Genomic DNA, 22,977 nt, shown 5'->3' with positions numbered 1-22,977 from the left:
AGAGAAGTTAAGTGACTCATACACCTTGAATGATGAATGCTGAGGCACAGCTTCCTCCAAGGCCTCTTAACTCACTCAGATCCTAGAATGCTAGTAGCCAGGACTTAACTTCCAAATGGAACCTCTTTGTAGGGAGTCTGGCCAGTGTAAGAGGAAACACTCAGATCTGACTGGGTAGGCTAAATGAGAGTCTCCTAAAATGTCTATGTTGCAATCCCTGGAGCCTGTGAATATGTTACCTTGAAATGTACTTTGCAGATGTGATTAAATGAAGGATCTTAAAATGGGGATATTATTATGGTTTATCCAGGTAAGTCCAATGTAATCACAAGGGTCCTATAAAAGGGAGGCAAGACTCATTGTTCCAATAGCTAAGATATGGAAGCAATCAAAGTGTCCATCAACAGATGAATGGATAAAGAAAATTTGGTACATAGATATAATGGAATAGTATTCAGCCATAAAAATAAAGAAATCCTGCCATTTGGGACAACATGGATGGACTTAGAGGATATTATACTAAGTGAAATAAGCTGTGTGGAGAAAGACAAATATCACAAATTTCATTTATTTGGGAAATCTAAAAACAAAATAAGACAACAAAATGAACAAAATAGCAATAAACTCACAGGTACTGATAAGTGACTGGTGGTTACCATGGAGGAGGGGTTGAAGTTGGTGTGGGTGAAGTAGGTGAAGGGGATAAAGAGGCATAAAATCTCAATCATAGTATAAATTAGTCATGGGGATGGAAGTGCAGCATGGAGAATATAGTCAATAGTTCTGTAACATCTTTTATGTTGACAGTAACTACACTAGTTGGGGTGAGGATTTCATAATGTATAAAACTGTCAAATCACTAGGAAAGAGGGAAAAAATTAATTCCCTGGAAAGAGAAGTTTCTGTGTTCATGAATTTAAAAAGAACATTCATAGAACAAAATAAGACCTCCAGGGAATTAAAAATAAGATAGTATAAATGAAAAACTCAGTAAACAATTTGGAAGATAAAGTCAAGGAATCACTCAGTGACTAGAGCAAAAAGAATAAGAGGTTTTTTAATTGGAGCAAAAACTAAGAAAATTAGAAAACCATTCAATCTACAAAGTTCACCACCAAACAATAAGTTCTAGAAAAAGAAAACAGAGACAATGGAAGGAAGAAGTCATTATAATATAAGAAAATTTCATGAAACTGAAAAGCACAAATATCCAAATAGAAATAATATACTAAATGAAGTTTTGCAGCCTCCCAACTAAAGAGGATATTCTGTAAGCTTCCAGAGGAAACAGAACAAATTACATAGAAAGTATAGGGAATTATATTGTCCTTAAACTTCTGAATGGCTAAATTGGAGAAAGACTATGGAGCAATGCCTTTTAAATTCTGAAGGAAATTATTTCTATGCTATATGACATTTTCTGATGAGTAATTCTCAAAATATACCCCCTCTGAGAAGCAACTGGAGAATGCACTCCACCAAAATGAGATAATTCTTCTTCATCCAAGAAAAGGAAGAAATAGGATTCAGGAAACAGAAGATAACGCACAGGAAAGAGGTTAGGGAAATCCCCAGGAAGAAGGAAAAAAGTGTCCCTGAACAGTACCTGTTCAGCAGGTGTAGGCCAACCAGTTCACTGGAGCAGATATGCCAGGGGCAGTCATCACCCAGAGGCCCTCTGCCAGTGTACTGGCCTTTTTAACTTGGCGACAGTATGCTTCGATGAGATTTTTATCTGTACTTTGTGTGACCTAATCATGTGCTGATGATTCAACATTTCCCACATGTTGAATCAGCCGAGGACTGTGCCTTGCTCCCTGAGTGCTCTCTGCCCACTCCTGAGAGCTGGTGAGCCCCAGCAGCCAGGCTGCGACCTAGCTTAGGCACTTTCATTCAGCAGTGATAATGTTACCCTTTTCTAACAGACAGGTTTATGCTTGCTGTTGATTTTCTTCAAAAAATAAAAAATTTTTGTTTAGGAATAGATATTTAGGTAAAATGGTAAAATGATACAGAAAAGAACAACTTATTTTCCAGGGAATGAGCTTGTTCACCAAGGCAGATTCCAGAGTCACCTTGGCTGTTTCTGGGTCTTTAAGAATCAGCACCAGGAGAGGAGATTCTCAAGATGATGGCATGAGTAGGGCGGCAGAAATCTCCTCCCAAAACCATACATATTTTGAAAATACAGCAAATGCAACTATTCCTAAAGAGTGACCAGAAGATACAGTACACCAGCCAGACTACACCTACATCTGCAAGAACTCAACGTCTCACAGAAAAGGTAAAATACAAAGCCGTGACCCGGCAGGACTCAAGCACTCCCCCTACCCCAGCTCACCGGTGGGAGGAAAAGAATCTGAGTGGGGAGGGAGTGGAAGTCCAGGACTGCTAAATAACCAGCCCTAGTAATCTGCACTGGGAGCACAGACACACATTGCATGGTGTACTGGATATTAGAGGAACGGAAAAGCAAAAGCCAAGACAGAGACTGCAAGTGGGTCCCCACAGCCGGCTCCCCTGGGACAAAAGAAAAGCGAGTGCTTTAAAAGTCTTGAAGGAATAAGGGTTTAACAGGTGGACAAAATCATCCTGGCACACTCAGCCCAGCAGGCTGGGACCTTTAAGGAACTTCAGGCACCCTAACCCCCTGGGTGGCAACGCAGCTCCAAAGCCCCTCACCACAATAAGCAGCCTGCCATTCATTCCCTGCTGCCAGCACTGCAAGCAACCAGCTGAACCGCCATTACTGTGGAATAGCCAGGGAGAATCCCTGCCCACATTAACCACACAGAGGCTTCTCCCTGTGCATGGCTAACAGGGCCAGACCCAGAGACTACTCCCTGCCCGCAGTTAACTGGCACAGACAGCGGAGACCAGCACAGAGTCCAGAAGGCACAAAGGGGTTTTATTCTCACGGTGAACATGCGCTGCTCACCTGCAACCCCCGACAGTGTCCTAGGCCATCCCAAGAGATGCTCCACCCATGACAGCTCAGGGGATTAGTCCAGAGGCTGCCCCCTGCACACGGTTAACCGGCACAGACAGAGGAAGCTGGTGCAGAGTCCGGGAAGCATGTAGTGGGGCCGTTCTCACAGGTGAACACACACAGCTCACCTGCGACCCCTGCCAGTGCCCTAGGCCATCCTGTGGGCCGCCCCATCCAGCAGTCCAGGGGATCATCCCAGAGGCTGCTCCCTGTCTGCAGTTGACAGGGACAAGCAGCAGAGATGGGCAAGGTGACCAGCAAGTGGGAAGGGACTTTGTTCTCCCAGCTGACACACAAACCACTCACCAGTAATCACTTCAATCACCATGAAAGGGCAGAAGAACTTTGTTCAGTTCAAACTCCCTCAAACACCAGAGAGAGGGCCTGGTGAGACCAAACTCACCAATCTTCCTGAAAAACAATTTGAAATAAAAGTCATAAGCCTGCAGATGGAGCTACAGAGAAATATGCAAGAGCTAAGAGATGAATTCCAGAGGAAGATAACAAAAATGAAACAAACAATGGAAGGATTTTAGAGCAGACTGGATGAAGTGCAAGAGACTGTTAATGGAATAAAAATCAGAGAAAAGGAATACAGAGAAGCTGAGGCACAGAGAGATAAAAGGATCTCTAAGAATGAAAGAATATTAAGAGAACTGTGTGACCAATCCAAATGGAACAATATTCGCATTATAGGGGTACCAGAAGAAGAAGAAGAGAGAGAAAGGGATAGAAAGTGTCTTTGAAGAAATAATTGCTGAAAACTTCCCAAATCTGGGGAAGGAAATAGTCTCTCAGACCATGGAGGTCCACAGTTCTCCCAACACAAGGGACCCAAGGAGGACAACACCAAGGCATATAATAATTAAAATGGCAAAGATCAAAGACTAGGACAGAGTATTAAAGGCAGCCAGAGAGAGAAAAAAGATCACCTACAAAGGAAAACCCATCAGGCTATCATCAGACTTTCCAAGAGAAACCTTACAGACCAGAAGAGAATGGCATAATATATTTAATGCAATGAAACAGAAGGGCCTTTAACAAAAAACATTGAATTGAGCAAGATTGTCATTTAAATTTGAAGGAGGGATTAAACAATTTTCAGGTAAGCAAAAGTTGAGGGAATTTACCTCCCACAAACCATCTCTACAGTGTATTTTAAAGGGACTTCTCTAGATGGAAGTACACCAAAGGCTAAATAGATTTCACCAGAGAAAATAAAACCACAGCAAAGAAAGTAGACCAACCAAATACTAACTAAATGCAAAATAAAATCAGCCATCCACAAAATCAGTCAAGGGAAACACAAAAGAGTACAGAATAAAACACCTAACATATAAAGAGTGGAGGAAGAAGAAAAAGAAGGTAGAGAAATAAAGAATCATCAGACTGTGTTTATAATAGCATAATAAGTGAGTTAAAGTTAGACCGTTACATAGTAAAGAAGCTACCCTTCAACCTTTGGTAACCACAAATCCAAAGCCTGTAATGGCAATAAGTACATATCTATCGATAATCACCCTAAATGTAAATGGACTGAATGCACCAATCAAAAGACACAGAGTAGTAGAATGGATAAAAAAGCAAGACCCTTCAGTTTTTCTTTGTTCTTATACTCCACATATGAGTGAAATCATTTGGTACTTGTCTTTCTCCACCTGGCTTATTTCACTGAGCATAATACCCTCTAGCTCCATCCATATTGTCACAAATGGTAGGATTTGTTTTCTTCTTATGGCTGAATAATATTCCACTGTGTATATGTACCACATCTTCTTTATCCATTCATCTACTGGTGGACACTTACGTTGCTTCCATTTCTTGACTATTGTAAATAGTGCTGCGATAAACATAGGGGTGCATCTGTCTTTTTCAAACTGGGCTTCTGCATTATTAGGGTGCCCCAGGAGAAATAAAGAATGTTTACAAAAAGAAAAAAAAAAGCAAGACCCATCTATATGCTGCTTACAAGGGACTCACCTCAAACCCAAAGACATACACAGACTAAAAGTGAAGGGATGGAAAAAGATATTTCATGCAAAAAATAGGGAGAAGAAAGGAGGTGTTACAGTACTTGTATCAGACAAAATAGACTCCAGAACAAAGAAAGTAACAAGAAATAAAGAAGGACATTATATAATGATAAAGGGGTCAGTCCAACAAGAGGATATAACCATTATAAATATCTATGCAACCAACACAGGAGCACCAACATATGTGAAACAAAGACTAACAGAATTAAAGGAGGAAATAAAATGCAATGCTTTCATTTTAGGAGAATTCAACACACCACTCACTCCAAAGGACAGATCAACCAGACAGAAAATAAGTAAGGACACAGAGGCACTGAAAAACACACTAGAAAAGATGGACCTAACAGACATCTACAGAACTCTACACCCAAATGCAGCAGGATACACATTCTTCTCAAGTACACATGGAACATTTTCCAGAATAGACCACATACTAGGCCACAAAAAGGGCCTCAGTAAGTTAAAAAAGATTGATATTGTACCAACCACCTTCTCAGATCACAAAGGTATAAAACTAGAACTACATTGTACAAAGAAAAGAAAAAGGCCCACAAACACATGGAAGCTTAACAACATGCTCCTAAATAATCAATGGATCAATGACCAAATTAAAACAGAGATCAAGCAACATATGAAGACAAATGACAACAACAGCACAACACCTCAACTTCTGTGGGATGCAGCAAAGGCAGTTCTAAGAGAAAAGTATATAGCAATTCAGGCCTATTTAAAGAAGGAAGAACAATCCCAAATGAATAAAGTCACAATTATTGAAACTGGAAAAAGAAGAACAAATGAGGCCCAAAGTAAGCAGAAGGAGGGACATAATAAAGATCAGAGAAGAAATAAATAAAATTGAGAAGAATAAAACAATAGAAAGCATCAATAAAACCAAGAGCTGGTTATTTGAGAAAATAAACAAAATAGATAAACCTCTAGCCAGACTTATTAAGAGAAAAAGAGAATCTACACACATAAACAGAATCAGAAATGAGAAAGGAAAAATCATGACAGACAAAACAGAAATACAAAGAATTATTAGGGAATATCATGAAAATCTATATGGTAACAAGCTGGACAACCTAGAAGAAATGGACAACTTTCTAGAAAAATACAACCTTCCAAGACTGACCAAGAAAGAAACAGAAAATCTAAACAGACCAATTACCAGCAACAAAATTGAATCAGTTATCAAAAAGCGACCAAGGACAAAACCCCCGGGTCAGATGGATTCACTGCTAAATGTTATCAGACATTAAGAGAAGACATAATACCCATTCTCCTTAAAGTTATCCAAAAAATAGAAGAGGAGAGAATACTTTCAAACTCATTCTATGAAGCCAGCATCACTCTAATACCAAAACCAGGCAAAGAAACCACAAAAAAAGAAAACTGCAGATGAATATCCCTGATGAACATAGATGCAAATATACTCAATAAAATAGTAGCAAACCAAATTCAAAAATACATCAAGAGGATCATACACCATGATCAAGTGGGATTCATCTCAGTGATGCAAGGATGGTACAACATTCAAAAATCCATCAACATCCTCCACCATATCAACAAAAGGGACAAAACCACATGATCATCTCCATAGATGCTGAAAAAGCATTCGACAAAATTCAACATCCATTCATGATAAAAACTCTCAACAAAATGGGTATACAGGGCAAGTACCTCAACATAATAAAGGCCATGTATGACAAACCCATAGCCAACATCATACTTAATAGCGAGAAGCTGAAAGCTTTTCCTCTAATATCGGGAACAAGACAGGGATGCCCACTCTCCCCACTTTTATTCAACATAGTCTTAGCCATGGCAATTAGACAAAACAAAGAAATAAAGGCATCCAGATTGTTAATGAAGAAGTCAACCTGTCACTATTTGCAGATGACATGATATTGTACATAGAAAACCCTAAAGAATTCACCCCAAAACTACTAGAACTAACATCTGAATTCAGCAAAGTTGCAGGATACAAAATTAATACACAAAAATCTCTTGCTTTCCTATACACTAACAATGAACTAGCAGAAAGAGAAATCAGGAAAACAATTCCATTCACAATTGCATCAAAAAGAATAAAATACCTAGGAATAAACCTAACCAAGGAAGTCAAAGACCTATACTCTGAAAACTGCAAGACACTCTTAAGAGAAATTAAAAAGCACACCAATAAATAGAAATTCATCCCAATTAATATTGTCAAAATGGCCATCCTGCCTAAAGCAATCTACAGATTCAATGCAATCCCTATCGAAATACTGGCAGTATTCTTCAACAAACTGGAACAAATAGTTCTAAAATTCATATGGAAACACCTAAAACCCTGAATAGCCAAAGCAATCCTGAGAAGGAAGAATAAAGTGGAGGGAATCTCACTTTCCCAACTTCAAGCTCTACTACAAAGTCAAAGTAATCAAGACAATTTTGTACTGGCACAAGAACAGACCCATAGACCAGCGGAACAGAATAGAGAGTCCAGATATTAAACCAAGCATATATGATCAATTAATATATGATAAAGGAGCCACGGATATACATTGGTGAAATGACTGCCTCTTCAATAGCTGGTGTTGGCAAGACTGGACAGCTACATGTGAGAGGAATGAAACTGGATTATTGTCTATCCCCATACACAAAATTAAACTTGAAATGGATCAAAATCTGAATGTAAGTCATGAAACCATAAAACTCTTAGAAAAAAACATAGGCAAAATCTCTTGGACATAAACATGAGCAACTTCTTTATGAACATATCTCCCTGGGCAAGGGAAACAAAAGCAAAAATGAACAAGTGGGACTATATCAAACTAAAAAGCTTCTGTACAGCAAAGGACACCATCCATAGAACAAAAAAGCATCCTACAGTATGGGAGAATATATTCATAAATGAGGTATCCAATAAGGGGTTGACATCCAAAATATCTAAAGAACTCACTTACCTCAACAAACAAAAACAAATAATCCAATGAAAAAATGGGCAGAGGATCTGAACAGACACTTCTCCAAAGAAGAAATTCAGATAGCCAACAGGCACAAGAAAAGATGCTCCACATCACTAATCATCAGAGAAATGCAAATTGCAACCACAATTAGCTATCACCTCACACATGTTAGAATGGCCACCATCCAAAAAACAAACAACAACAAATGCTGGCGAGGTTGTGGAGAAAGGGGAACCCTCCTACACTGCTGGTGGGAATGTAAATTAGTTCAACCATTGTAGAAAGCAGTATGGGGGTTCTTCAAAAAACTCAAAATAGAAATACCACTGGAATTCCACTCCTAGGAATTTGCCCTAAGAATGCAGGAGCCCAGTTTGAAAAAGATGTATGCACACCTAAGTTTATCGCAGCACTATTTACATTAGCCAAGAAATGGAAGCAATCTAAGTGTCCATCAGTAGATGAATGAATAAAGAAGATGTGGTTCATATACACAATGGAATATTATTCAGCCATAAGAAGAAAACAAATGTTACCATTTGCAACAACATGGATGGAGCTAGAGGGTATTATGCTCAGTGAAATAAGCCAGGCACAGAAAGACAAGAATCAAATTATTTCACTCATCTGTGGAGTATAAGAACAAAGAAAAAACTGAAGAAGCAAAACAGCAGCAGACTTACAGAACACAAGAATGTGCTAACAGTTACTAAAGGGAAAGGAACTGGGGAGGATGGGTGTGAAGGGAGGATAAGGGGGAAAAAAGGATCATTATGATTAGCACACATAATGTAGGGGGTGGGGCATGGAGAAGGCAGTATAACACAGAGAAGACAGTAGTGATTCTATAGCATCTTACTATGCTAATGGACAGTGACTGTAATGAGGTATGTGGTGGGGACTTGATAATGGGGGGAATCTAGTAACCATAATGTTGATTATGTAATTGTATATTAATGATACCAAAATAAAAAAAATTTATTAGAAACAAACTTCTTAATAAACCAGCTAGACTTTTTCTTAAAAAAAAAAGAATCATCACTAGATTCACACAAAGTGTTTTTTTTTTTGAAGTCTTGGGGAATTCTACGTCAAGGAAAGTCTCAAGCATAGCAGCCCAGGAACTAACATTATGAGGTCTTGGTGCCTTTATCACATTCTCCAAAATTTGTAAGCAAGCCTCAATGTCCTTCCATGTGCCCTTGGATATTTGAGAACCTATAGGAACTCCGGTTGTGGTAGAATCCCTAGCTTGTCACTCTAGGTTCTAAGGTTAATAAATTTGATTCCAAAGATGTTTCAACACCTATTTTTATCCATTGATGACCTTGGGAACGTGAGATCTTTAAAGAGCAATTCAGTACAGCTGCTGGACTTACCCTCCTTCCTTTTCTCTTCAATGAGGCTCTGGTTCTCTGCTTCCAGAACCCTTGTATCTAATGTAGGGATGTAACAGAAGGCACTCAAAGCAAGTTGAGTCTCCTTTAGGCTGGGAGCTGAGGTTTTCTCTGCACACCAGGGACACAGAATCCCCCTGAAAAGGTACCACTGAGCAATCGTGGCCTCAAGGCACCCAAGTAAAGTTATTCCTGAAGGACCTAGAAAAAGGGTCCCTAGGAATTGAGCAAGATAGGGGGTCTTCCATTACATGGGTCAGGTTGATGTACTCTGGCTGAGTCCTACCACTCTAGGGAAGCCATCAGGTCTACCATGGTGTGGCCTCTCTAGAAACACAGATTCTGCATGTCATGGAGGAGTGTTCCATCAGCCTCTGAACTGGAAAATGAGGCTCCTAGGGGCTTTTGGTGTCCTTGAACATGACAAGGCAAGTCTCTCTGCCCTGCCTCTGAGCTCTGGGCCTCCTGTTCATCTGTTCTGGCAGAAGCAGCAGTTCCCAGCCCTAGGGGTAGGGGCAGGGAAATTGAATAAAAACATTTGCAAGAATCCTAGAGGCAGTTTCTAATGTCCTGGGTCAGCTTCCATAATATTATAAAAACCCTAAGGATGAGTTTCTTTGGACCTGAAGATCTAAGACAACAGCCAGGTGAGCGACCGAGGCAGATGCAAAGAGTTCGGATGCCCAGGTGAGGTTAACCTTCATTAATTAGAGGTTTTGGGAGCTCAATGATCAGAAATAGGGTTTGATTCAGTATGTTAATAAGAGCTATGAATGAATAATAATAAATCATCAAGTGAAAGTGTATTTGGGAATAAGATATTTATTCAATCTCAAAGTATCATTTTTGAGATTACTTATTAATCATAAAGGGGAAAAGATACCTTTATAATGCAGACATCTGGCAGACATTACCTGGAAGTGACCAAACAGTATTGCAGACACCCTGCTGCCTCTCGCATTTCCTCTTGGCTCCCCCTGCAGGGCTCCTGCAGACAGCAGGAGGACCGGCAGATGTCTTTCTGCATCTCTCTACCTGAAGATACTTTCTTGAGTGCAGGATCATGCTTGCAGAGCATGCAGGGCAGACCAGAAATGCCTGGGAGTTAACACCCCACCAGTGCCCTTCACCCAGTGAGATCTGGTGGATAAATTCCTTGCCCTTCTATAGGATACTTTGCTGAGGTGAGGGATTTCAGCTTTTCCAAGAATCCCCAGCCTGACGGAGCCCCAGTTGTCCACAAGTCAACTCACTTTCTGACTTTTCTCCCTTTCTTGTCTCACTTCCCAATGACAGCTAAACGTAAATAGTGCAGGATTTTAAAGTCATTGAAAGTAATGGGGAACTACTCAAATCACATACACAAGTGAGTGTATTGACAAGTAAGGACCCGGCAGAGTTAGGGTAGTGAACATTTGAAGAAAATAAAGTCAAAAAGGACGATGATGATTTACATGTATCGAAAGAATGATATGAATATTAGAGATAAAGAATGGCCTTTAGGAGTCCCTCTAATATTTCAGCAATATTAGACCCTCTTTGTGAAGGTACTACAAAAGTGTAATGAAGGATTCCATATTGTGCTCTCTTAAAGCTTTGTCAACTGAAATCATATTATTCAAATCCAAATGACATTTGATTGATTTTTGGTCCTTTCTAAGATTTGGTCCAATGTATAAGCCTAATCAAATTGTGTTAAATATAAGATTGACCCCTGAAACTATCATTTTATATAATAATAAGAGTAGAGTTTAGATTAATGTAAGATAAAATAAGCTTATTTTCTTATTAGTTTAATTTTTAACAATAAAATCCTAATCAAATATTTTGTGCTCAGTTTCAAATGGATTCACTTTAAGTGGCCATTTTTCAGTAACAATTAGTTTTGGCTGTTTTATCTGCATTTGGAGTTACAATGGCATTTGGAGGGCAAACGCAGAATCCACCCACCATTCAGAACATTGCTTCCTTGGGAGAAAACCATGTTGAGGTCCAAATGATGAATTATAAATTACTTTTTGCAATCAACATATTTTTTTAGTTGATAGCAGTTGAAGAGTTGTGAATGTAACACACTGGCACTGGTTTAATAAGGAACACACCACAGTGTGTGTATCCAAGTGAATGTAGGTATTCTCAGTCATTGACCTAGGAGATTATGCAGATTTTCATGATAGGCTCATGGTTCCATACAGTCGTCAGGTCATCTCCTCTGGAATTGTCCTGAAATTCTGCAGCAATGATTCTTTCTTACTGTCTTTCAAGATGGCAGATATTCATCCTCTGAAGATTGGTTGGTTTTAGTAATATGGTAAGTAAACAAGCTGGGCAATATATTTGAAGACACACACAAGAAATGAGGCTTGTGTTCCTGTCTGGCCATATTTTCCTTGTGGCTGTGCCATCACCCACAGGCCCTTTTCACTCATTATTCCACCCTGTTTTATAAATGTCATTACCCTCTTAGCAACTGGCATAAGACTAGCCACATAGGAACTCTCCATAAGCATTTGCTGAGGGTTGAATACATGGGTGAAGACATAAGTTCTTATTTATGAATGTCATTCACATATTCAGTGAAATAGAAATGGCTCATAGTCAATAAACAAAGAAGCCAAAGAATTCTTTTTCCCAGTACAATTCTCTTTATTGATCCTACCATTTTATATCCTAGTACTTCTGGCCAGTTGAGGATCTCCAAACTGCACCAGGCTCCCTCAGTCTCTCTCCTATTAGAGTCCTGGTTTAGTCTTAACAGTAGGAGTTGGAGCTGTGCTAGTTTCGATTAGTCTTGCTGTTTCAATTGTTCTGTTTTCTCTGAAGAATGGTGATTTACAAAATCACTATTTGCTCATCCTTAAAGGTACTAGGGGAACCTGTGTAGGCAGGACAAGCCAGCAGTGTGTTGTTGTGGCCCTGCGAACAAGTTTTCTCATGCACAGTTATGTCATATTTGCCTCTGAAAATAGGAAGTAGCAATATTACGAAGGACCTGCATTATCTGTCCCCACAGCCACTAGTTCCATCAAGTCATTATCTGATAACTTAGTCTGAAAACAATCAGCAAAGTAGGTAAAATAGTGAAGCACAGTGACATACAATTTTGTGGATATAGAAGGACCCTTAAAATACCCTGGCACAACTTGTAATAAAGAGAAAAATGCCCAAGGTACAGAGAGGACAACTGGCTTTCCCCGCACAGCACATTTTTGCCTAAGATCTTTGGATCTGGAGCCCGAATGCCTGGAGGTTCAAATGCTGGCTCTGACCAAATGTGCAACCCTTCCCTCTGCTTTAGGAGCCTCACTCTTGGAGTTGTAAGAGATTAAATGAGTTAAACTCATAATAAAGTGCTTTAACACAGAGAAAGCAATTCCAAAATGGTTATTATTTTATCATTATTGTTGCTGCTGCTGTTTTCCCAGGTCATCTGAGTAGTTTCCAGGTATCTTACAACACACTCACTCAACAAATACATGTAACGCACATACTTTGTGTCAAACATGGGCCTAGGTGGTTGGGGATCCAACAACTAATAAAACCAACAAAAATTCCTGCCCTTGAAGCTTACATTTTAGTCAGGGAAGACACACAGGTTAGAAACCTGATAAAAAAGAAAAAGTATGGGGTAATACTGAGTGTTGGAGAAAAGAGAGGTGGATCAGGGGGAGATACTAAACCAGGTTGTCAGGGTAGACCTCACTGAGAGGGTGACAGTTAGGGGGAGACTTGAAATGATGAAGGAGGCAGCCATGAGGATACCTGGGGGAGAGCGCTCGGGCCAAGGCAGAGGCCCTGCCAGGGCCAGATGCTGTGGGTTGGCAGGCGTGTTCAAGGAACAGCAAGGAGGCAAGCCTTGCTGGAGAAGAGTGAGCGAAGGAGAGGAGTGGAAATGAAAGAAAAGAGGTAACAGGAGGTGAGACCTTTCAGGGGCTTTGAAAACCATAGGAAGGACTATGGAGTCGACTCTGCAAGAAAAAGGGAGCCACAACAAGGCTTTGAACAGAAGCGTGACCTAATGGGATTTATATATATATATATTTTTTTTAAATAATTATTTTTTATTGAAGGGTAGTTGATGCACAGTATTACATTACATTAGTTTCAAGTGTACAACACAGTGGTAGAACATTTATATACATAATTCTAGGTTCCAGCTATCACCCTACCAGGCTGTTACAATATCTTGACTATATTCCTTATGCTATACATTACATCCCGGTTACTAATTTATTTTACCATTGGAAGTCTGTCCTTTTTTTTTTTTTTTTTTGTGAGGGCATCTCTCATATTTATTGATCAAATGGTTGTTAACGACAATAAAATTCTGTATAGGGGAGTCAATGCTCAATGCACAATCATTAATCCACCCCAAGCCTAATTTTCGTCAGTCTCCAATCTTCTGAGGCATAACAAACAAGTTCTTACATGGAGAACAAATTCTTACATAATGAATAAGTTACATAGTGAACAGTACAAGGGCAGTCATCACAGAAACTTTCGGTTTTGCTCATGCATTATGAACTCTAAACAGTCAGTTCAAATATGAATACTCATTTGGTTTTTATACTTGATTTATATGTGGATACCACATTTCTCTCTTTATTATTATTACTTTTAATAAAATGCTGAAGTGGTAGGTAGATACGAGATAAAGGTAGAAAACATAGTTTAGTGTTGTAAGAGAGCAAATGTAGATGATCAGGTGTGTGCCTGTAGACTATGTGTTAATCCAAGCTAGACCAGGGCAATAAAACATCCACGTATGCAGAAGATTTCTCTCAGAACAGGGGGTGGGAGGTTCTAAGCCTCACCTCTGTTGAACCCCAATTTCTCACCTGATGGCCCCCCTGCGACTGTGCCTGTCTTAGGTTGTTCCTCCCTTGAGGAATCTTACCCGTCTCTGGCTAACCAGTCATCTTCCGGGGCCATACAGGGAAATGTGAAGTTGGTAAGTGAGAGAGAAGCCTTATTGTTTGAAAAGGTTAGCTTTTTACTTCTTTGCATATTTATGCCCTGTGGCTTCTATGCCCAGCATTTGTCTTGAGGTATCTTTACCACTTGGAGGAGTTATGATACTCGGTAAATTTGATATGAGGCACGAATTCTATTTAAGGGTTGTAATTAGGAAGGAAGAAGAAAAGCTATAGAAGTAGCAGGCGGAAGAAAACATGGGAAGATTGATTATTTCTTTGACATATCTTCTTGTAGAGTAACTTCAGCATATATAGGTTTTAAGCTACTACTTAAATTGCGCACACACATTAACATAATAGGAGTATAGTTACATAACCAAAGCATATCTGTAATTACCAGCCATCTCCAGTGAAACCAAGAAAACCAGTTAGGCACCTTAGGCATTTGTGAAAACTTATCTATGATATGGTGGATATTGTCCAACTGAACTTGAACAGTCTGAGAGAAATCAGACAAATTAAAACAACCCATTCCTGGGGACTGTTCACATCCCATATGTTCTTTTAACAGTAAACAGTCTGTAGTTGTAAGACTTTGGAGCACTACAATTTGCACTTCTCCAAATTCTTGGTTGAGTTCCAACAGTATAGATCCAGTCAAATTTGTTGTTTTACTGTATGCACAGGTCAGCTTAGATATCTCCTTCCTCATTCCCATGGCAAGTCCAGGAACTGGTGGGATGAGTGCATCTACAGCTGTAGCAGGGCGTGGATCTTTGTTGGGGTTTTTTGAGGGATTTATATTTTTAAAGGGTCACTCGGGCTCCTGTGCTAAGACTAGACTGCAGGGAGGCAAGGATAGAAGCAGGGGAAGTCTTTCGGAGGCTTTTATACCACTCCAGAGGGGTGTTATGGTGGCTTGAACCAAGGAAATATCAGTTGAGGTGGTGAGCAGTAGATTTTAGATTATTTTGAACAGGTGACAGACTGGATGTGAAATGTGAGAAAGAGAGAAGCTGAGGATAAATCCAACATTTTTTTGCCTGGATGATTAGAAGACAAGAGGTGCCATCAACTGTCACAAAGAAGGCAGTGAATGGAATGGTCTTTGGGCCGTGAGTGAGATCAGTTCGGCTTTATCATTCTTGTTTCTCTATAGCCAAGATACTTTCCCCCTCAGGCTTCTTTCAAGATTGTCTTTTTGTTTTTGGTCTTCTGTCATTTGAATATGATATGTTTAGGCACAGGGGTTTTGTTTTTGTTTTTTTGATGTTTACTCTGGCATTTGGTGCTCCCTGAGCTTCTTGGGGCTGCAGTTTGGTGTCTGTCACTAATTTTAGGAAGTTTTTGGCCATTATTACTTGAAATACTTGTTTTACTCCATTTCTTTCTGCTGGTATTCCAATCTCATGTGTGTTACATCTTTTGAAATTATCCCATAGTTCTTGAATGTTCTGTTTTGTTTGTACTTTTTTGTTTGGTTAGTTTTTGTTTATACTCTTTTTCTTGATGCATTTCAATTTTGGAGGTTTCTCTTGATTGATCATCAAGCTCACTATTTTCTCCTTGGCTGTGTCCAGTCTAATGAAGCACCAAAGCATCCTCATTTCTGTTATGATGTTTTTGATTTCTAGCATTTTTTAATTCTCTCTTGAAATTACCATCTGTCTATTTACATTACTTATCTGTTCTTGCATGTTGTCTACCTTTTTCATTAGAGCCCTTAACATATTAATCATAGCTATTCTAAATTCCCTGACATTTCCAATTTCTGTGTCACATATGAGTCTTGTTCTGATTCTTGCTTAATCTCTTCAGATGCTTTTTTTTCTTGCTTTTTGGTATGTCTTGTAATTTTTTTGTTTAAAGATGAAGAGGTTGTATTGGATAATAGGAACTGAACTAAATGCATCTTTGGTGTGAAGAGTTGGGCCTTCTCTAATGTTTGCTGTGGCTGCATATGCCCATCTTCAGACTCCTCCACTGCCATTGTTTTTGGTCTCCCCTCTTGACTTTGGGTTTCTTTAAGTATTCCTTCAGTGTGCAGTCTGTGCCTTGTCACTCTTTCAGCTGTAAACTCCTGTTAGTTTACTGGAGCCCTGATGGTGGAAGAAGGGAAAGAGAGCATTCTATCATCTACCAAATAAATCTTAATTTTTTAGTCAGCTTCTGTTTGGTACCTGTGACCCTCCCAAGTGCTCCTTCTTATATACCATCCTCCCCCACCTCCCTTAGGTAAACAAGAAAGTTCTAGGATCCTGGAGTGAGAGGAATACCTTCACTCATGGCTCTTGGGTAAGCCTCTGATAAAGTCTTCTCTCCGGAGAATAAACCTTTGTTACGGAGAAGTCTCTAGGCTTGTTTCACTAGGTTTACTCTTTCCCCTCCCCTGTGAGAGCCATATGGGGATCCTCCTCATATCTTCACATCGTGAACCTGGATAAGGCCCATGAAAGTGGTGGTGGTGGGGCATTAAGGCTGTGGTTCCAGGAATTTCCCATGCCAGTCTGAATTCAGCCTCCAGCAACTCATTGCAGTTACTGTTTGAGTTCTCCTTCCAGCTTATCGCTCCAGGAGCTTCTGCTCCACGTAAGCAGATCTCTTCTGTGACTCCAGACTAACCTGTCCCTCCAGATTCAGGGTCGGCAGTTTGCCCTACAGACTCTGCTCTCTGATGGCTGCAAGAAAAGTTGATTTCTACTTTGTCCAGTGTTTCTTGTTGTCACAATGACGGTGATGGCTTCCAAGCTGTCTACATATTGGCTATAAAATTGGAAGTCTTAGAAGTTCATATTTAGGTATATTGAATTTAAGGTATCTGTCTATTAGACTGTTGCTGTTCAAAGTATGGCTCATGGTCCTGCACCTGAGAGTCAGTGCAGAAATGAGGAATATCAAACTCTAACCCAGACCTACAGAATCAGACTTTGTGTTTTGAAATATCTGGAAATACATCTGTGCATAAATATTTGAGAAGTGCTGATCAAACAGCCAGGTGAAGATGTTGAGTAGAGCACTGCATGTACTGGAGTCCGGAGATGGGCAGAGAGGTTCAGGCTGGAGGCATAAGTTTCTGAATTTTTGTCATGTCGATAGTATTTCAAGCCCTGAAATGCATTTCATAAATCCTGTCATGAACTTTTCCTAGGGAAAATTAGTGTCAAATGCACTCCAGATAAACCACAGGAGTATACTTGTGGTTGAATTGGTTGTGTTTCTTGCTTATTGCAGTGAATAAGAATACACACCATGGAAAACCACAGAGTATCTCAGAAAGAGAGTGTTAAGGCTGAGTATAGGATTGGGACTTGTGTTAGGCAATTTGAGGGATGTTTAAGGAAGCAGGGCTGGACAGTGTTCATGTACCTCATGGGTATTCAGGCAGTATTATGGAGGAGTCCTGTTTTTGTCTTGATCCATCCTGGTCACAGTGGTGGTGTCTGATGTTGGTGTTCTGGAAATTGTTTATGCCCAACAGAAGAACACCAAGGTCTAACTGTGAGTGCCCGCACAAGGCCTAGCTGATAGTACCAGGCCAGCTCTGGATATCAGGGGCTGCTTTTCTCTTTCTCATTGGTCTTCAATATCTTCCCACTGTTCCCTTCTCTGCCTTGTTTTGTGGGCATGTCCATGTCCTTCTTGGAGTCTACCCATCTTCTGAAAGTTTGCAATTTCCCTAGTCTTAACCTGAAAAGGACACAGGGCTCCAGAACCAATGTACCCATCTGTCTGAACTACTAGTTGCTCTATTAATTTAAACTCTTCTCATCTGATTGACAGTGTTCCACAGAGTAGCCTAGATTATAAGCAGGGAGTTTAAGAGTAGGAGCATACACCAGGCTTTAAGGCCTGGGTTTAAATTTTGGCAATAACACCTACTTTCTTTGGCTAGTTCTTTTAAACCCTGAGTTCCAGCTTCCTTTTCTATAAAGAGAGCTTAATGAACTTCCCTTTCAGGATTTGCTGACACACTTAGAGCTAATGTTAAGAAAGTGGATAAGGAAGATTTGATTTTCAACAAATAGTGATTATTGGTAAGAAATAGAAAGAATAGAAATGGATGTAAAAGGTGCTAACATCTTCCCCATTGTCTTTAAACTTCCCATTTGCCCCTACATCATTGATATCCCATCGGCCTACCTTGTTAGGATTGTACATTCTGAACAAAACTTAGCATGTATTGGTAATTTGGAAGTATACATACTTAAACTGTTGAAACCAATGAGGTCACATGGAAAAATTAATAAGGTCATATGGAAGAAACATTTGACTTGGAATCCAGTGCTTCATATTTGAATCCACATACTTGGAAGTAAGTGACTTGATCCTTCTGAACTTTAAATACCCACCTAAAAATTGTTATAAGAGGTGGGGGTAGGGGAGGGTGTTTTGAAGATTGTATTTTCAAGATAACCTTTTTAAAGGTATTTGATGCATTGTAAAGCTTTTTACAAACCTAAGATGCTATTATCATTAAGTCCTTCTGCATATTTCACATGCTCTATTTATTCTTCAACTTATTTTTAGTTGTGGAATGTAAAAACCAGAAAGAAATTCAAATTTTCCTCCAAGGTGTCTGAGTGCACATTTTTGGGCCAAATTCAACAAGGTCTAGCTAAGTAAGCTGCCTTGTATTCTTGGGCTACAGACAAGGAATATAATCAAATCATGGTGACCAACTTCACATATTGCTGCACCGAAAGACCAATTCACTACTGAGGCTGTGCAGGAAGAGAACAGAACTGGAAAAATTATTTTCATATTCACAAACCATAAAATATAACATTACCTAAGACAAAGTGAGTGCCCCACCCCACCCCCAAAATAGAAGCCAGTTTTTCTCGTTACTTGTTGAGAAGAAAACAAAGAAGGAATATTTACCGACACCATTTTCATTGTGTTGGGGGGGATTCCAGCTTTCTTTGAATGCCTACTCTAAGTCAGGCTGGAAGCTAGGTCCTCAGGAACCCCGAGTTTTACGTATTATTACCCTTGTGTCACAGATGAGGGGACTCAGCCTCAGAATGATTATGCAACTCATGCCAGACCGCACAGCTAGTAAGTGGTAGAGTGGGAAGGGGGGATAGATCTGATTCATTTGAATACTCTAGACTTCTTTGCACTTTTTGGGGTATACTTACTGAGAAAAAAATACCAGCTGAATGGGGCTTCTATTATCCACATTCCAGAGTAAAATTAATGTTTCTGGGAGGATGAGGAAGGAAGTTATAGAATTTTGAGATAAAGCGACATTTGAAAGCCCATTTAAGGAATCCCACCTTCCTGTCTGATGAGTGGATCCTTCTGTGGCAGCCGGTCCAGGCCACCACGGCAGAGGTCACCGGGCTCTTCCACATACAGAGCTAAATATGTGAGACTGTAGCTTCCAACTCTTCTGGTTGGATCTCTTTCTTGAGGGCAAAGAGCTCATCTATAACCCCGTCTCATGAGACCCATCATGTCTGGCCTGGCTCCTCTCTCCAGCCCTTTCAGCTGTCTTCCAGAGGGTACAGCCTGTGAATCCCTTCCTCTTGATTCTCCTATGGGATGTTTCTCCACACACTGAAGCCCTTCAAAGCTTAGCTTTTCTGAATTAAAATCTGCCAAAGCACTGGACTGTTTGCCCAATTTCTTTTTCAAACTCACCAAAGGATTCACGAATGTGAAAAATTTTATGATATGTCAGCCTGGGAGCTTTGGACTGTAGAGAATTTAGCAACTGTTGTTTCTAAGGAAGATTTGTAGCCTCATTATTTTTTAATGCCAAAAAGAAAAAAAATTGCAACTACTCTGTCGATTTCTTTATATCAGCTAATATATAGAAATGCATTCTCCTTGTAAAAAATTTTTTATAAATATAATAATCCTCTCTCTTCATCTCAGAACTGTATTTAATTTGATATAATACTCTTTTGGGTACTTCCTTAACAGACATCTGTGTGTACACCCAGGAAGAATATATTTTGATCTTATGTGTTTTAAAAAATAAATGGAGTACATTCATAGAAGAAGTATGCTACAATTAGAATGAAAGAAGTAGATTTCTAGGCAGTGATATATAAAGGTCTTTAAGATGTGTAGCTGAGGAATAAAAGCAAGCTACAAAGCAATACATGTCATATGACTGCACAGCCTTAATGTTTCTAATTGTAGGTTTCTAAACCTAAATCTGAATACCACTCTGACTATTGAAAGGCCCTGTGGCTTTCAAATTCTGAAGTCTCAAACAATACTGATAGTAACAGATATCCCAATATATGACAATAAACAGATCAAAGACAAATAAAGACTCCCCTTTTCCTTACTTATTATAATGACTGTGGTCAAGGCATCCTATTTACTTGTTCAAAACAATATTAACATCTATTTCTTGATCATCTCTAGAAGATAGACAGAATAAAAAGAAGTGGTTCCTAATCAAGAGGAGTTATAATCTATTGGGGGTAGAGAAATAACACACAAGCATTTTGTATTTAAGTAATACAAAACAGTGTGTGATTAATTGCCAGGTTTTGACACAGCTGGTGAATTCAGAAAAAAGGAAGATGTCTGTAGACTGAAATGGTCAGGCACGGCTTCACTGATGAGGAGAAGCATCAGTTGAGGATTAAAGGTTAGGAAAATTTTAGATAAGCCAATGAAAGGAGAAAGGGAGGGAAGAAATATCAGGCTAGGGAATGGGTGTGTAAACAACATACAAATTCAGCAAGTCCCCATTAGCAATGAGGGAAAGGAGGTAAATGACGCTTGTTAAATATTGACTGTACCAGGCTCCTTATTTGTCTCAAGCTTCCCTACAACATGTGCTGTTTCATTTAATTTTCACAACTTCTTAATTGGGTTCATAATATTATTGTCATTTTATAAATGAAGAAATTAATTTGCACAAGATTGCAGAGCTTGAGGTAGAGCAGGGACATGAGAAAGGCATCATGATTAATTTTTCTGACTATGGTGAAAAATATCAAGATACAAATAGTAAGAACAGGATGGACTCCATCTTAAGGCTAAGATTCCATTTGAAAAACCAGGGAGATAGGAGGTAAGATTCCTAACATTTTTACAGTGATTAGCCAACCACTGACCCTGTCTGAAGGCAGGGCAAGCAGTCCTAAATGACATGTCTTCACTGCTTGAGGGTAACCATTATCTTCGAGAAGAACAGAATCAATAAATTGCTTGTGTCAAATTTATCTTACCAAGTATCTAGAGGACTGACTGTGGTTGGTGACATAATGTCTCACTGGAGAGGGACGTCATGAGACCACATGTCAAGGCTTCCCTCCCTTGGCCCTTTACCACATCCTAGAAATCATTAAAAAACACAAACCCTAAGCCTTTAAGTGTGCCTCCTCTCTGAGGCTGCCCACTTTCCCCTTTCTTTGAGTGTGTGCTTTGCCTTATGTAAAACTTTCTTGCTGCTCAGCTTATGGCATTTTGACTCCCTGCTCTTCCAAACTTGTCGGTGGAAGTTAATTAAAAACCCCTTTCCCAGTGGTAAGCCTCTTGGTTACTTCTCTACTTCATTCAGTATTTTAGATTTAAGCACGAGTCTTCACCCTCTCAGTCCTATTTCAGACAAGTAGGGAAGGGCTACTGAGATGCCTGATTTGGGCTGACAAGTTCCCATTGCTGGGGTGCCTGGATGGAACGATCATGCTTTAGTAGCCTGCCCGGAAATCTTTGCTTCAGGAAGTTCTCAGAACATCATCCCACTCCATCCAGTTCCCCGTGGCTCCCCCAAACACACAGTAGGGGCTTAGTTCCCACACCATGCAGATCCAAGTGGACAATGGATGCCAGGTGACCCCGGCCTCAGGAGTTGGTAAGGGATTTGCCCTGTGCCAAGCAGGAGTTCCGTGCACTTTCCTCCCCCTCTTGTTTCTTGCTCTCTGCTGCCTGTATGGCTGCTGCCATTCACTACTACTCTTGCTTTAATGAATTCCTTCCTTACCTACACTCATCTGACCTGTTCTCACGTTGTTTCTTTGTCAGCATCAAGAACCCTCTCTTGGGTTGAGGTCTCGCCAAGTGCACAAGGAGATCTCCCCGGACTGGACTGCCCTACAACAGGCTGCTAAGTGACCGAGTTAAGATTCAAACCCAGAGCTGTCTGATATCAGTGCTCTTCCTCAGCCCCCACTGTGTCCCTAATATCACCACTTCCCAAAAGGAAGGGATCTTGTAAGTGAATTATGGAGACAAACCTGGAAGATCAGACCAGGGGCTAAATTACAGATAGTCTGAAATCTCAAGAAATTTGAAAATAATTTAAAGAAAATCTTAAATACATGGAATTTAAATTATCATCTGGGGAAACTACTTACTAAAAGAAGTTTATATAAAGAAGAACTGGGAATTGTGTGTGGGATAAACTGGAACAGTGAGAAAATGGAGGCTGGGGAATAGACAGGAGATAATTCCTATAGTTGAAAAACAGATAATAATTATCAGGGGGTGATGGGTGACCTGGGTAGGCTATTTACCCAGTAATCCAAGCAAACTCTACACTGGCAGTGTCCACTGGGCCAAGAACCAGTATTCTCTATGGGTTATGTAACATTTCCTCTGCTCTGACTAATGAAAACTAAATGCGTTTGGGATGGAAATGACATATATGTAGATGAAGCACATAATTAGCTCTTATGCAACACTGATTTATGTAAATGAACACAATAAAGGAAGAAA

The sequence above is a fragment of the Manis pentadactyla genome, chromosome 1 (assembly GCF_030020395.1).
Source record: "Manis pentadactyla isolate mManPen7 chromosome 1, mManPen7.hap1, whole genome shotgun sequence".
NCBI lineage: Eukaryota > Metazoa > Chordata > Mammalia > Pholidota > Manidae > Manis > Manis pentadactyla.
Note: the sequence above shows the minus strand (reverse complement) of the source record.